Source organism: Vombatus ursinus, unplaced genomic scaffold, assembly GCF_900497805.2.
Source record: "Vombatus ursinus unplaced genomic scaffold, bare-nosed wombat genome assembly UNPS02014832.1, whole genome shotgun sequence".
Taxonomy (NCBI): domain Eukaryota; kingdom Metazoa; phylum Chordata; class Mammalia; order Diprotodontia; family Vombatidae; genus Vombatus; species Vombatus ursinus.
Window position 1 is genome coordinate 23,770,589 of NW_020954610.1, and position 15,689 is coordinate 23,786,277.

The 15,689-nt window shown below is 36.8% G+C and overlaps 1 pseudogene; it reads left to right on the forward strand.

Annotated features, from left to right (window-relative positions):
• Positions 1-14,050: 14,050 nt before the first annotated feature.
• LOC114025719 lies at positions 14,051-14,761 on the forward strand (annotated as a pseudogene).
• The last annotated feature ends 928 nt before the right edge of the window (positions 14,762-15,689 follow it).

The following is a 15,689-nucleotide window of genomic DNA, read 5'->3' on the forward strand; positions in this document are numbered from 1 at the left end:
CAAATATATTAGCATAATGTAATTAATCTCAATAATCATGGGGCCTTTTGGGGTTACTTTCATTTCCATTGTTCATCTTTTCTTCCTATTCTTATTTATGTGTGGAACTCTCAGGAGGTTATTAGATCTTTAAAAATGTAATGCATTATTGTTACTTCTTTATTGCTATTGTAATTACTGTGAAGACTTTCAACTGCTATTATAATTTACTCATCTAAAGAGCTTATTGTTATTGTTCAGCCAGGTGAACTGTGTTTCTACTTTAGGGACTTCATAAAGTGTAGTTTTTTGGTGTAGTTTCGTGTGATATTTTACTTTCTTTCCCCTCCCTCAAATTCTGGTAATATGAATGAAAACTGATCAATAAAACAAAAGTATGGGGGAATATTCTAAAGGACCTAATAAACTTATCAATGTAAATTGGAATCTAATGCTTAATGTAGAAAGGTGATAATTAAAGTGCAATGGCAGAAAATATATTTTAATTACATTATTTGACTTTACCTGAATAGCACAGAATTTAAATGAGACAATGGATATAAAGTGATTTGAGAATTTTACAGTCCTATAAAAATCTATTATTACTATTAATATATCAGTCATATTAAACTTGAAATCAACAGGCAAAGTCAGTTTATGAAAGTTTTTTCCCGAAATTCTAGTCTCTGAAAGCAGAAAACTAACAGCTTCATTTACTTCTTTTATACTTTTTCTATAGTCAATTTCTTCACTATGTTTGGTTATATAGTGGACTTTCAGGTATTTGAATGAATTGTCTAATAAAGTGCTATCATCATCTAAGCATAAAAATAAGAGTAGAATTTATCTTTTAATGATCAGGCCCCTATCTCCCAACTGCTTTCCTTTCTCCTTTTTTCTTGTCATAATTTTTCATACTGATCATATCAACTCTAGGAAACACCATTTATGCAATTGTATAATTAAACTTTAATATGAAGTAAAATAATATGAGTATTCAAACTATATACTGTTGAGGCAAGCAACAAGCATTTATTAAACACTTATTTGGTGCCAGACACCTTGCTAAACACTGGAGGTAAAAAGAAAAAGCAAAAATTGTCTCTGCCCTTAAGGAGTTTAGAATCTAATAAAATGCACATAGATGAGAATTCTAATAAAATGCACTTAAATAGGAATACAGAAAGTATATGGAAAGTAAACATAGAGAAGAAAGCATTAGTAGGTGGGGAAATTGGGACAAGTCTAGGAAGTCTGTGACTGTAAGAGGTAAGGGATGAGGAAGAAAGGTACTCTACATATGGGGGGACAACCAGGGTGAAGGCATAGTGATGGAAATGGAATTGGAATGGTGTTTGTGTGCACGTGTGTAAAAGTGTGTGCTTTTGTGAAAGTGAGATGGCATGTAGGCCACTATTGTAACATAGAGTGTATGCAGGGTACTAATGTATAAGAAAACTAGAATGATAAGAAGGTCCCAGATGATTTAAAAAATCTTTTAATGTTAAAGCTCATGTTTGCATGTGGAGGTAGTAGGGAACTCCAGTTGATGAGGATGGGATCTGGATCCCAAAAAAGGAAAAACCCTGAGCTTTCCCGGGAGGCCAAATGTTCACCTGAGACTATAATCCTATCAACTGGCCTTTCATTATCCCCTATGCCCAATCTACCTCCAGATGGCCCCAGGCCACTTCCCACCCTTATCCTATCTGGACTCCATTCTCCCTTGGTCCAGGTCCCAGGGTTCTGTTCACTCCAGCTTACTGGCCATTCCCATCCAGATCTTTCTTAAACTCCTCCTCCAGTCAACTCAAACTACTTGGCCACTCTTAGATCCTTCCCACAATCTTTCTGTATATAAGGTCCATCTCGTCTCCATTAAGGTGCTCAGATTCTTAAAATCTAGCCAAATGCTCAGATTCTTTAAGAGTCTGGCTCATATGACGGATGTTCTAATAAACCTTCTCTTTGACTGAAAGAAAAGTTGGGTCAAATTCTTTTGGGCAGAAATCTTGTGTTGTGATTTTGGGGTCCCAGCACTGCTAAACCTCAACACAGAGGTTGATTGATTAGTGTGGTAGTATTCAGGCCTATGTACTAGAAAAATCCCTTTGGCAGCCATGAGAAGGATGTATTGGAGTGAGAAGAAACTTGAGACAGAGACCATTTAATCATCAAGGTGAGAGATGATAAGGGCCTGAATTAAGATAGTGTCTATATAAGAGAGAAGAGAATGTATGTGAGAGACATGGTGAAAACAGAAATGATATATACACACATATAGGTATGTGTATATGTATATACATAATACAACATGCATTATCTATGAGTAATATCCATTACGATATACTATTATGTAGCAATATACCTCACTATGAGTAATATACATTAGTATACACACACATTTGTTTAATTAATTGATCCTTTGAGAATAGCATAGTATCTAGAATACTAGGTTTTAAGCCAAAGGACCTGTTTACTGTTGTACTGTTGAGGGTTAGGGTTTAGGGGTGCTGGGACCCCAAAATAGTGACACACAGGTCCTGCCTGAATGCATTCAACCCAAGACTTCTTTCAGCCAAAGACAAGGTTTATTAAAGATCCACCATATTGGCCAGACTCTTAAGGAATCTGAACATTTGTGACAAGCAGGCTAGATTGAATCTCAGCTGTGTGCCAAATTTTAAGAATATGAGCTATTGGCCAGATTTTAAGAATATGAGCACTTGAATGGTGACCAAGATAGATCTTATATACAGAAAGACTGTGGGAGGGATCTAGGAGTGGCCAAGTAGTCTGAGGTGACTGTGAGGAGGGGTCTAAGGGAGGATCTGAATGGGAGTGGCCAGTAAACTGGGGTAAATGTGAGGTAAAAGGGATCAGGATCCTGGACTACCTGGCCAAGGGAGAATGGAGTCTAGATAGGATTAAGGGTGGGAAGTGGCCACAGGTGATCAGGAGGTAATAGAACAGAACTGGGAGATTGGGTTTAGCCACAAGAAAGGCCAACTGAGTGGATTAGGACTTACTTGATCAAGTAAGAAAATTCAAGGAGGGGAGGTTTCCAGAGCTTGTACCCTGTCATTGCCCCTTCAAATAAATGGGACTCAAATTCTTTTGGGGTAAGAGGCAAAGGTCTCAGCTTGAGCCCGTACCCCATCATTACTTGATGATGTCTAAGACTCCTTCCAGATTTAAATCTATGATATTATGACCTGGGCTAAAATTTTACCTATTCTTCCTATCTGTGTGACCTTGAGTAAATAAATCACTTAAATTCTTTAGGCCTTGGTTTCCTCTATAAAATGAAGAGCTTATTCCAGGTAACCTTCGAGGATCTTTTCAGCTCTAAATTTTAAGACCCAAAGAAGATATTTTCAAAAATAAATAATCTAGTTCCTGGTTCAAAGTGTGTAAACAACTTAGTCACTTTTAAAATTTAATTCTAAATTTATATCTAGAACTAGTGGATCAAGTAACAACTCCAACAATATTTTATTAGTGTAACTGCCTTCCCAAGACCACTCCAACACTACTGTTCTCATTAGTCTACATTTTCATTTTTCAAGGATTAAGGTAAAAATCTCACAGTTGATACATTGTGTCAGTTGTGGGACCATGACTGAGAGAAGCTATTAGGAGATAGATATTATTCTATTCTCTCTAATTAAAAAAAAATAAAAATAAAAATAATAAACAACAACAACCAAAAAAAAAAAAAAAGAACAGTCCCTTCTCTCAAGGAACTTATGTTCTACTATCAATGGTTGGTTGGCTGGTTGGTTGTTGTCCTTCATTCTTGAAAAGGATCAAAATGACATCACTATGCTAGAGTCTAGCTATAGTGTGTTTGACTGTGGCTGAACAAACCAATATGAGCTCAGAATGCTATACCACAGGTTGAGCACAAATAGTCGACGTGAACATTTGGAGTAGATTCTCTAAATTTTCACATGTCATGTTTCTTTTGATCTACCACAATTCTGCTTTGTTCATAGAGCACGGCACCTTCTGTGATGAGAGCAGGCCATGTTGGGCAGTACTGTGTTAGTGTCTCACATGTCACACAATCAATTCCAAAATTCTTAAGAGAGATCTTAAGAATGTCCTTGTATCACTTTTTCTGACTACCATGTGAGCACTTGCCCTGTGTGAGTTCTCCATGAAATAGTCTTTTTGGCAAGTGTATATTTGGCATTCAAACAACATGCCTAGACCATCGGAATTGTGCTTCCTGCAATAGAGTTTGAATGCTTGGCAGTTTAGTATGAGAAATGACCTCAGTGTCTGGTGGTGATTCAATTTCCTGGCAAGGCTCTGGTATACTGTTCAGGTTTCACAGGTATGTAACAATGAACTCAGCACAATGACTCTGTAGACCTTCAGTTTGGCAGTCAGTCTAATACTTCTTCTCTCCCGTACTTTCCTTTGGAGTCTCCCAAACACTAAGCTAGCTCTGGTAATGCCTGTTTCAACCTCATTATCAATGCGTACATCCCTGGAAAGTATACTGCCAAGGTAAGTGAACTTATCCACAACATTCAGAACTTCTCCATTTGCTGTAACTGATGGTTCCACATATGGGTGGTGTGGTGCTGGTTGATGGAGCACCTGCATTTTCTTGGTGTTAATTTTTAGGCCAAAACTAGCACAAGCAGCAGAGAATTGATCCATGTTTCATCTCAGCCTCAGAGGCTGCATTGAGTGCACAATCATTGGCAAACAGTAAATCATGCACCAACACTCCCTTCACTTTGGTCTTGGCTTGTAGCCTTTTGAAGTTGAAGAACTTACCATCAGTGTGGTAGCTGACTTTGATGCCATTTTTGTCCTCACTGAAGGGATTTGACAGCATGGCTAAGAGCATCATGCTAAAAAGTATGGGAGCAAGCACACAGCCTTGTTTTACTCCACGGTGACTGGGAAAGCATAAGAGCATTGTCCATTATCCAGAACCTGGAAAGCATGCCATCCTGAAATTGAGGGACAATGCTTATGAACTTCTCCAGGCAACCAAATTTTGACATAATTTTCCATAAGCCTTCATGACTGACAGTATTAAAGACTGGTATGTGTATATGTATATAGGTAATACAATATACATTATCTGTAATTAATATCCATTACTATATACTATTATGTAACAATATACATTACTATGAGTAATATACATTAGTATACAAACAGACACATTAGTTTAATTTATTGATCCTTTGAGGATAGCATAGTATCTAGAATACTAGGTTTTAAGCCAAAGGACCTAAGTTGATCATATCTACAAATGTTGTATGCAGACCTCTGTTCTGCTCCCAGCATTTCTCCTGGAGTTTTCAGGAAACAAAGACCATATCAACCATTCCTCATCCCTTTCTGAAACCACACTGGCTCTCAGGTGCCAACGATGACTAAGAGAGAGACCCCCCTGTGATTATCACAGGACAATCTATTTCCTTTACCTTTATTGAGATGGACAATGTAGGCATCCTTGAATTCCTGGGGCATGACCTCTAATTGCCATATAACCCAGAAAATTTCAGTCAGTTTTTGTATGAGCAGTGAACCCCTTTCTTTGTACACCTCAGCTGGAATATAATCAGCACCAGGTGCTTTGCCATATAAAAGGAGCTTAATGACATTCAAAATTTCTTCTTCAATTGGATCTTTAGCTAGGGAGGGATTGACTTCACCCTGAGGTAAATCATCAATGGCTTCAACATTTATTGATAATGGTCTGTTGAGATCACTATGGAAGTGTTCAGCCCATCTCTCTAAAATCATATCCTTATCTTTAATCAATGTGGCCCTATCAGAACTGAGTAGTTGAGATGCACTGTAGGTCTTTGGTCCATATATAGCCTTCAGGGTGTCATAAAAGTGCTTTGGATTGTTACTTTCAGCATAAAACTGAATTTCATCTCCCTTCTTATTGAGCCAAGAATCCTGCATCTCACTAACCTTTTTGCTTGTGCTTTACTTTTGATGGAATTAAATGCTGCCTTCTTAGAGAGGGATAAACTACTCTGTTGATAAATCCTGTGGAGTTCTCGTTTTTCATTTAGCAGCTTCTGAATTTCCCCATCAGTTTCATCAAACTAGTCTTCATGTTTGTGAATGTTCTGACCCAGAAGAGCAAATGCAGTGCTGTACACCAAATCTCTGAAAACTGCCCACTCTTTTCTGCTCCACTGTTGCCAACTGTGTGGTGGCTCAATTTACCCTCCAAATAAGCAACAAAAAAGAAGAGAAGATCTCTAATGTGTTGACATTAATCCTTCTGGTAGTCATTTTGCTTTGGGGAGTCACCACTATTGATGAATGTGAATATTTAGCTTGGATAGGATAAGTCTACAATCAGTCCAGAACTCTGCACCACACATTGCCTTCAGTACTCTCACACCCTATCTGTCTCTTCTCCTTACAATCACATAGTCTATTAAATGCCAGTGTTTGCCGTGTGGGTACATCCATGAAGTTTTATTGCATTTAGATAAAAGTAAGACAGTGTTGGTGATGAGAAGGAAATGAGATGCATAAGCCTTCAGTAGTAAGTAACCATTGTTATTGTTATTCCCAACTCCATTCCTCCCTAGGACTCCCTATGAGCTCTGGTAGTCTGAGCCTAATCTAGCATTAAAGTCACCCAGAATTATAAGCTTGTTCTCTTTTGGCACATTGATGATAAGTGTCTCCAGGTCTTCATAAAATTTTTCTTTGACCTCATCAGAATTCATCATGGTTAGAACATAGGTACTGATGATGGTAGTGTGATGTTTTCCTGCCAGTGGCAATCCTATTATCATGAGGCTGTTGTTCACCCATTTTAGTAGGCATGTAAGCTTGTTGACTAGATTAGTTTTGATTGCAAAACCTACACCAGCTTGAAAGTGCTCCCCTTCACTGAGGCCACTCCAGAAGAACATGCATTGAGCTCTGACTTCAGGAAGCTGGCCTTCATTTGCCAGCCTTGTCTCTTCACTCAAGGCTGCTATTTGGATGCATAACTACTGAGTTCTCCTGCAAAAAGACCTGTTCATCTTTCAGGTCTACTGGATTTTGTGTTGTTTATAAGTGTGTGCACATTCTGTGTACCAATGATATGTGGAATCATCTTTACAGTTTTTATATACTTTTTAGTGTTTCAACAGCAGGGAATAATCAGGCCAGGGTTGGGTAAGCAGACAAATTTTAAGGCATCTTTTCTAGCCCCTTCCTCACACCAGGAGGTGAGCAGTGTAGTCCTTAAAACACTGCTTAGACACTCAGGGGGCAGCCAAATCCTACTGCTGCTTCCATTGAGAAGACAACCCTATGGCCTAGGCTGCCTTTGTTCAGTATTGTGACTACAGCTCCCAGTATATCCTCACCTGCTGCTTTGTCACTTGCCTGTCACCACAGGACTTTGAGATAGGTAAAAATGGTAAAATGGTATGGATGATGTCTTTTGATTCATGTATAAATTAGATTTAAGGGAGGCAGAGTTGTGTGAAGTCATTAGCCTCACTCTCTCCTCCAGAGTCATGACAGTCCAGTGACAGAACAGAGTGGTGACAGCTCAAGTCCATGTGCTGAAGTGGTTACTGGGGTGTGGTCACTGTGCATGCTATAGCTTCTTGGGTGGAACAGGTAGACACCAAAGTTTGAAAGCAGTCCTGAAAAAGGCTTGGCATATCTCACAGCAGAAGTACTAGTCTTCCCTGAAAACACCCTACACTCTACTATCAATAGTAGGTATTTGTGAAATGCCAGTTGAGTCTAATTGAACTGAATGGAGTAGACTGGTATTCATTTATAGCCAGGAACACTTTGTGCAGTTGAATGTGAGAAGTCATTTAGCCTATTAACTAACAGGTAAATTATTTGTTTGGCTACTAATTGCCCAGGACAGTATAAGTCTTTCAAGCTTTTACCAACAACTGTCTTGAAATTGGATATATGAATAACTTGAATTCTGCAATGACATTTTCAAATTTTGGCAGTTCTCAAAATATACTTTTGAATAGATTAAAAAGTGAATAGTACTCATTCAAAAAGTCAAAATACAGTTCCAGGTATTGTGGAATGATTATAAGATCTACTTAAGTTTCCATGAATATTCATCACCTTACAATATAAAGTAGAAACCAAAAAGCATGTAATCAGAGAGTGCACATTTGCTTGTATGTGTATTGAATGGCAGACACACACACACACAATTAAAATTGGAAATGTGTCACATTTATTTTCAATCTTACATTTCCAAAGAATAGGTATTACACTTCTTCCTCCTAATTTCCCCCCACTCCAAAAACAACAACAAATCTTTTCATGATATTAGCTGACATCTATTGTTGGTGAGGTGATATGTAATACAAAATTATATTTATGACTGAATGAAAATTTAATTCAATAGGGACTGCCTTCCTTCTCCCTCTTGAGTTTCCACTCCTTTTTAAAAATCCAATTCAAATGTTGACTTTTCTAGGAAGCTTTCTTTGAGTCTTACCTCTAGACCCCAATGACCTCCACCCCTCTACTTTTTATAATATTTCTTCTGAATCTTTCATTGGAGGTGAAATATCACTTTATATTATAGATATTTGTGTATGTGTCACATTCATCTTCCAGATTGTAAGCTACATGTGGACAGAAAGCTTATATAAATGAACACCATATGTATTTGGTTAGCTAGAACAAGAGAGGCATTCTAATTTCCCTGCTCAAAAATCTTCAGTGACTCACTGTTTTCTGTGGGGGAAATAGAAAATCATTATCCTGACATTTAAATCCTTCTGCTATATGACTGCCACCTACTTTACCAGATTTATTTGATATTATTTGCATCCATTCATTCTCTGACCCAGGAAAATGAGTCTACTACCTGTTTTTTCCTGTTCTTCAATAGTTGACACCATACCCCCTCAAAAATCCATATCTTTACACAGTTGATTCTGTATATATGGAACATACTCCTTCCTTACCTCCTTTACTTCCTTTAAAGTGGCTCACCTTACACCTTTCTTGATTAGCCTAATACCTGTATTCTGTCTCTCTTGAAATGATTATATATATTTTATTTATGTATGTGTGTCACTGCTATAGCATAGAATTTAAGTGCCTCAATGTCAAGGAACATATATGTATATATGTATATGTGTGTGTATATATATATATTATATATTATATATAATGTACTATATAAATTACACATATATGTGTATATATGTACATACATACATGCATACACATACACAATATACATATACATACTTATGATATATAGTACATAATATATACTTTTTTTCTTTTTTCTTTTGCATCTCCATTGCCTGACCTAGCACTTGAGACATGGAAAGTGCCAATGTTTATCGAGTGGAATTGAACTAAACTTTATGCTATCATCCAAGAAAAAAAAATGTATGTGTGAAAGTGAGAATAAATTCATGTTAAGAAGTTTTCATTTGTGTGATGGCAATCTAGATTTAGAGCTATAGGGATCATTAAATATTATGTAATCCAACCCCCCCCCTCACTTTAAAGAAGAAACTGACTTGCTCTAAATCATACATGAAGTATGTAACAAAACTCTCTTGAAACCAACTCATCCAAATCAAACATTTATTCTAGCACACTATGTAGCCTCTGTCTCTCCCCAGATAGAAGATGAAGGATTGAGGGAGATAGTGGCAAGTAGTGTTCTGTTAGGGGTACTTTAGACACCTCTATATGATAATGTAGGACTCTAATTCACTTGTTCCTAATTCCAATGTTCTTAAGGCTACAATATCAAAATAGCTATGAGCTTTGGGAGAAAAACCTAGAATTAACAAAAATCCTGGGTGAAGCTCAAATTAAATGACTTTCAGAAGAATCAGGAGATCACCCATTTCCCCTTCTGTCTTATTTTATAACTAACCAGAGAATAGGAAGGAAAAAAAAATCCATCAATGTATAAGCCATAAGAAAAGGTGACTATCCAGGAGACTTTATTTTTCTGAGAAAGGGTGGGTCTACACCAGTGATGTCAAACTCAGATAGAAACAGGGGCCACTAATTCATATGTAATGATTCCTATAGGCACATGTTGACTTAGAAACTACATATTAACGTTATCTATGTTTTATTATAGGGGAGGAAAGGTGGTGCTATTGATAGAGTGCTGGGCCTGGAGTCAGGAAGACTCATCTTCCTGAGTTTAAATCCAGCCTCAGATTCTTACTAGCTGTGTGACCCTGGGCAAGTCATTTAACCCTGTATGCCTCCATTTCCTCATCCATAAAGTGAGCTGAAGAAGGAAATGGTAAACCACTGCAGTATCTTTTTCAAGAAAACCCCAAAAGGAGTTACAAAGAGTCAGACACTACTGAATAACAACATGTTTTACAATATTTTAAATTTATTTTGTTAAATATTTCACAACTACATTTTAATCTGGTTCCTGCCACGTGCAAGGGTGATTTAGACACCTCTGGTCTATATTATGGAAATCTCAAAAGAGTTAGATACCTTTTGGGATGCTTTGGTGAAAGCAGAAAAAGCAAAACAAAGCTCTTGTAATATGTGACTTGTCCTACTACGACATTATGAGCTGACCTGCATTTCATCACTTACTCATCTCACTGTGTACATTGGATTTATAGAAGCAAGGCAGTTTGCTACTAGATTGATAGATCTAAAATTAGAACATGCACTCAGAAGATTACTTTTTCCTATTTTAAAGTAAGAGAATTAATAGTTTTTCACATGGAAAATAAGCCATTCTCCAAATAAACCTTTTTAAAATGATGATCAAATTAGTAATTCTGGAGCAAATTAAAAAAAAAAAATAACTAGAACCTTTCTTTGAATCTTGAAGAAAAGATGATGCATGGAAAGGAAGAAAAACTTGTTACAACAGAATGCATGATATACACATCATCCTGGGAAATGCAACCTTGTTTAAGAAAGATCAATAAGCCTGATAACTCAGTTGGTAACTGGAAATAGAATATTCTTGTTATCAACCCACCCCATAAAATTCTTTTTTTTTTTTTTTGTAAAATGGAATTTATTTTTAACTTAAATTTAAACAGTAATTAAGCCCATAAATTTTAATTTTAATTTTGGGGAAAAATGATAATGTTATCCAAAAAACGGAGATAGACAAATAGATCTCTAGAGCTGCCAAGATACTTTAGAGGTATAACCTCTTAATTTTACAAATAGTAAAGATCTTCCTTCAGGGGGCAGGTAGGTGGTACAGTGGATAGAGCACTGGCCCTGGAGTCAGGAGGACCTGAGTTCAAATCCAGTCTCAGACACATAACACTTACTAGCTGTGTGACCCTGGGCAAGTCACAACCCCATTGCCTAACAAAAAAAAAAAAAAGAAAGAAAAGAAAAGAAAAACAAAAAACAAAAACAAAACAAAAAAAAATATCTTTCTTCAGGAAACTGTTTCCTGGCATGCTGACATTAGAATGTCAGTCTCCTGATTCCTCATCCAGTCTTCTACTCTCAGTAGAATGTTACCTCCTGCTATATATAAGTTCTTTTCTATGCATATACAGGGATATCAGTACTTCAATAGGATAATATTTAATCAACCACTTGACTTGTCATTGATTTTATGTAAGTTAGAAAATTGGCTGATTTTCTTTTTATAAGCAGATACATTTTTTCCATTTGAACGCTTCTAGCTTTTCATACTTGACAGCATACATATGTGGTAGAATAATTCTTTTTTTTTTAATTTTTAGGCAGTTGGGGTTAAGTGACTTGCCCAGGGTCACACAGATAGTAAGTGCCAAGTATTTGGTCTGAGGCTGGATTTGAACTCAGGTCCTCCTGACTTCAGGGCTGGTACTCTATCCATTACGCCACCTAGCTGCCCCAAGGTAGAATAATTCTTATGATTCTCAGATACTTTCATATAGCAGTTGATCCATAATCACTTCTCAGCTACCATTGAATGCTAACTTATTTCATATAACTGTATAGATCTGTGGAAAAGGAAGAAAATGGTAACAATACAAGAGGTGAAATACAGAACCATTGTACTTTGGGATTTGTTTTTCTACAGTATGGTTTCTATAGCTACTATGTCTATCAGGATAGACTATATTCAAATTAAACACAGTGAAACCTCCATTAACAAGGACCCTACTAATGAAAAAGATACTGCATTGAACTTTATGTACCTAAGTTTTTTTTTTTTAAGACAACACCATCTTGACTAATTTATCTTTATGTGGTATAGTTTTTTTTTGTTTCTATTTTTTAACATTCTTTTTATTAATTTATTTATTTTTAGTTTTCAACATTCACTTCCACAAGATTTTGAATTCCAAATTTTCTCCCCATCTTGCCCCTCCCTCAACCCCAAGATGGCATGCATTCTGAATACTCCTTCCCCTAATATGCCTCCCTTCTATCACCGCCTCCCCACCTTCTCTTATCCCCTTCCCCTTCTGTTTTCCTGTAAGGCAGGATAGATTTCTGCACTCCATTGCCTGTATATCTTATTTCTCAGTTGCATGTGAAAACAATTTTTTAACATTTGTTTTTAAAACTATGGGTTCCAAATTTTCTCCCTTTCTCCCTCCCCACCCACCCTCATTGAAAAGGCAGGCAACTCGATACAGGTTACACATGTGTAGTCATGCAAAACACTTCCTTAGTAGTTATATTGTGAAAAACTAACTATATTTCCCTTCATCCTATCCCCCACCTCCACTTATTCTATTCTCTCTTTTGACCCTGTCCCTCCTCAGAAGTGCTTGCTTATGATTACCCCCTTCCTCAATCTGCCCTCCCTTCCATCATCTTTCCCTTCTCTTATCCCCTTCCCCCCTATTTTCCTGTAGGGTAAGATAAATTTCCATACCCAATTGAGTGTGTATGTTATTCCCTCTGTACCTAAGTTCTAAAATAGATGACAACAAGGTAAGCTAATATCAGGGACTGAATTCATTTTTTTTAAAGTATGCCTTGAGTCAGTCCCATCTTTTCTACCTTTTACATCTGTAGTATCAGAGATGGTCAACACATTTGTTCATTTAACAATCATTTATTGATCACATACTATGGTCAAAGTATTGTGCTAGGCACTAAGTGAAAGAAAAAGATGAGTAAAATATAATCCCTGCCTGCTAAATAGTATTGATGATATGATACATACACAAATACAAAATAGATATAGAAATATAGAATATAGAATAAGAGTTTACAAACAAAGGACTATTAAAGGGTGGGAGGGAGATTAGTTTTTAGTTGGTGGGATCAAGAAGACTGCAAGAAAGGTGCTATTTGGCCTCAGCTTTGAAGGAAAAGAAGAATTTCCAGAAATAGTATGAGAACAAGAATTGATGTGGAAAAACCTGAGATGGATTTATAGATTGTACATAATTCAGTGTGGGTATAGATCATACAAGTAAGCAAAAACAGATTTCTGGACCACAGCTTAAAAATTAGGGAAATATGGGTGTTGAGTCATGGATCAAGGATATAGTACTACATAAGATAGTAAAGTAAGATAATAGTAGTAAGTAGTAGTAATAGTTGTGGCAATAACATTTATGTAATGGTTTATTTTCCAAAGTGATTCTCATATATTATCTCATTTTTATCTCAGTTCCTCATGTCAACTCTGTGAGATAGGCCTGGTTATTATGCCCATTTTACAGATGAAGAAACTGAACCTGAGAGATTAAATGACTTGCCAGGTTCACATTTCTGGTAAGAGTATGAATTCAAGTAAAATATTTGCCTGGAGTGTGCCAAAGCTATTTCAAAGGAGCTTGAACTTTAAAAAACAAAAACAAAAACAAACAAACAAACAAACAAAAAACAAACGGAGGGGAGGCAACAAAGAAAACATATATTTTTTCAGGCTTCATTCATTCGGACATGGGCTGGAAGTGTCTCTCTGCCAAAAGCATAATGCCTAATAATTTTTTTTTCAGTTGCCTCAATGGCAGTAGCATCATTTAAATTCAAAACAAAACAAGAACAACAAAAACAAAACAAAATACAAATAAAGGGCAACTGGCCCTTGTAGCTCCAGAAAAGCTTGAGGATAAAGGCACAAGCCCATGGACCATGACCCCTCCAGGCAATGGGGTTTCTGGAGCGCTGCCATGATGAGTTCAGCTCCACTGACTTATAAGAAGTTCTGGGCATGGGGCAGGAGACATAGATAGGGTACAGTTACCAGGAGGTTTCCCTGAGGGTGCACATGGACCTCTTTGGTGAAGCTGGCCAGGATGAAGCCACCTGGTCATTCTAGATCTTGTGGAAATTCTATTCAGTCCTGAGCTACCCAGGGAAACCTGCTCTGTATGATGAGCAAAGAATGGTGGATGGAAGAGTCTGATGTGCTCAGGCAGGACAAGAAATGATTATTGTACTGGTGACTGCTCTTTAAAAAGAAAACGTTAGGGGGACATTAAAAAGAAAAGTACATTGATTTTAAAGAAGAGTTGACTGATATTAAACAAGCACATATGGACTTCATGGGCAACATGGATCAAATTAGGACGTTTATACTATGTGCAGAATACGCTACCGAACTCAGAATAGGGAACATCATACAACTGGCCATTGATTCTGGAGAAGTTGCACCCTGTTAAGTTTTTTTTTTTTTTAAGAGTCAGAGGAAAAAAAAAGAATGCAAGAAAAATGAGAGCACAAGAAGAGGCCAAACAAGCAGATAAAAGCAGGAAGAGGCTGGGCCTAAAAACACCCCTCCAGAGCAGGCAAAAGGATTGGAAAGAAGAAATTGAACAATCTTCTGGCCCAGATGGAAGCAAAGTATTACACCTCTTAAAAAAAAAAAAAAACCAAGAAGGGAAAGAAATAATAAAGCAGATGATTTTGTTTCTTCAGTGGGCCTTCTGTTTAATTGACACCCAGCTACCTGGATAAAATTGTTAAAACCTTTATTATTGAGGAAAATGGTCCCTTCTGGCCTAGACTAAGCAGATCAATGATTTTCTGGTGAGTAAATTATTTAGCAATTCCCCCAGCCCATTTTAATTTGTTATAGGTATACTTTCAAAATGTTTAGTGGTAGTTATCTATTGTTTCTGTGAAATGTTCCTATTGGAAGAATTTAGTTTTAAGAGAATATTTATTTCCATGAGTCTTACACAAAGGGAGCTGTAGAAAAATTATGTCAAAAAAGGGTAGAAATTTTAGTGGAACTCACTCGACAGATAATGCTATTAACTACCGAACTACTCTCTGGTAAAGAAGTTAAATTCTTAAATCAGCCAGTGAACGACTTTATTCTAAATGTTTCTTTGCAAGTTTGTTTTTACTTATTTATAGTGAACAATATTTATTTTTACCATTTAGTTTAATATTATGCACTGTTGGTGTTGGCAAATATTTCAATATGCATGCAATAAACTAGAAAAAAATTTTTTTAAAAAAAAAGAAAAACAAAATAACAAAAGTAAACACTATTCATAGTCTCTCCAAGAAGGAGAACTCCATTGCTGGGGTGAAAATTATGGGAATGGAGGCAGCTAGGTGTTGTAGTGGATAGAGCACTGACCCTGGAGTCAGGAGGGCCTGAGTTCAAATGTGGCCTCAGACACTTGACACTTACTAGCTGTATGACCCTGGGCCAGTCACTTAATTTCATTGCCCAGCCAAAACAAACAAAAAAAAATATGGGAATATTGGGATAAAGTAAGTCTCCATTTTAGAATTTTTAAGAGAAGAAGAAAAAGCTGACATTGTATGACATA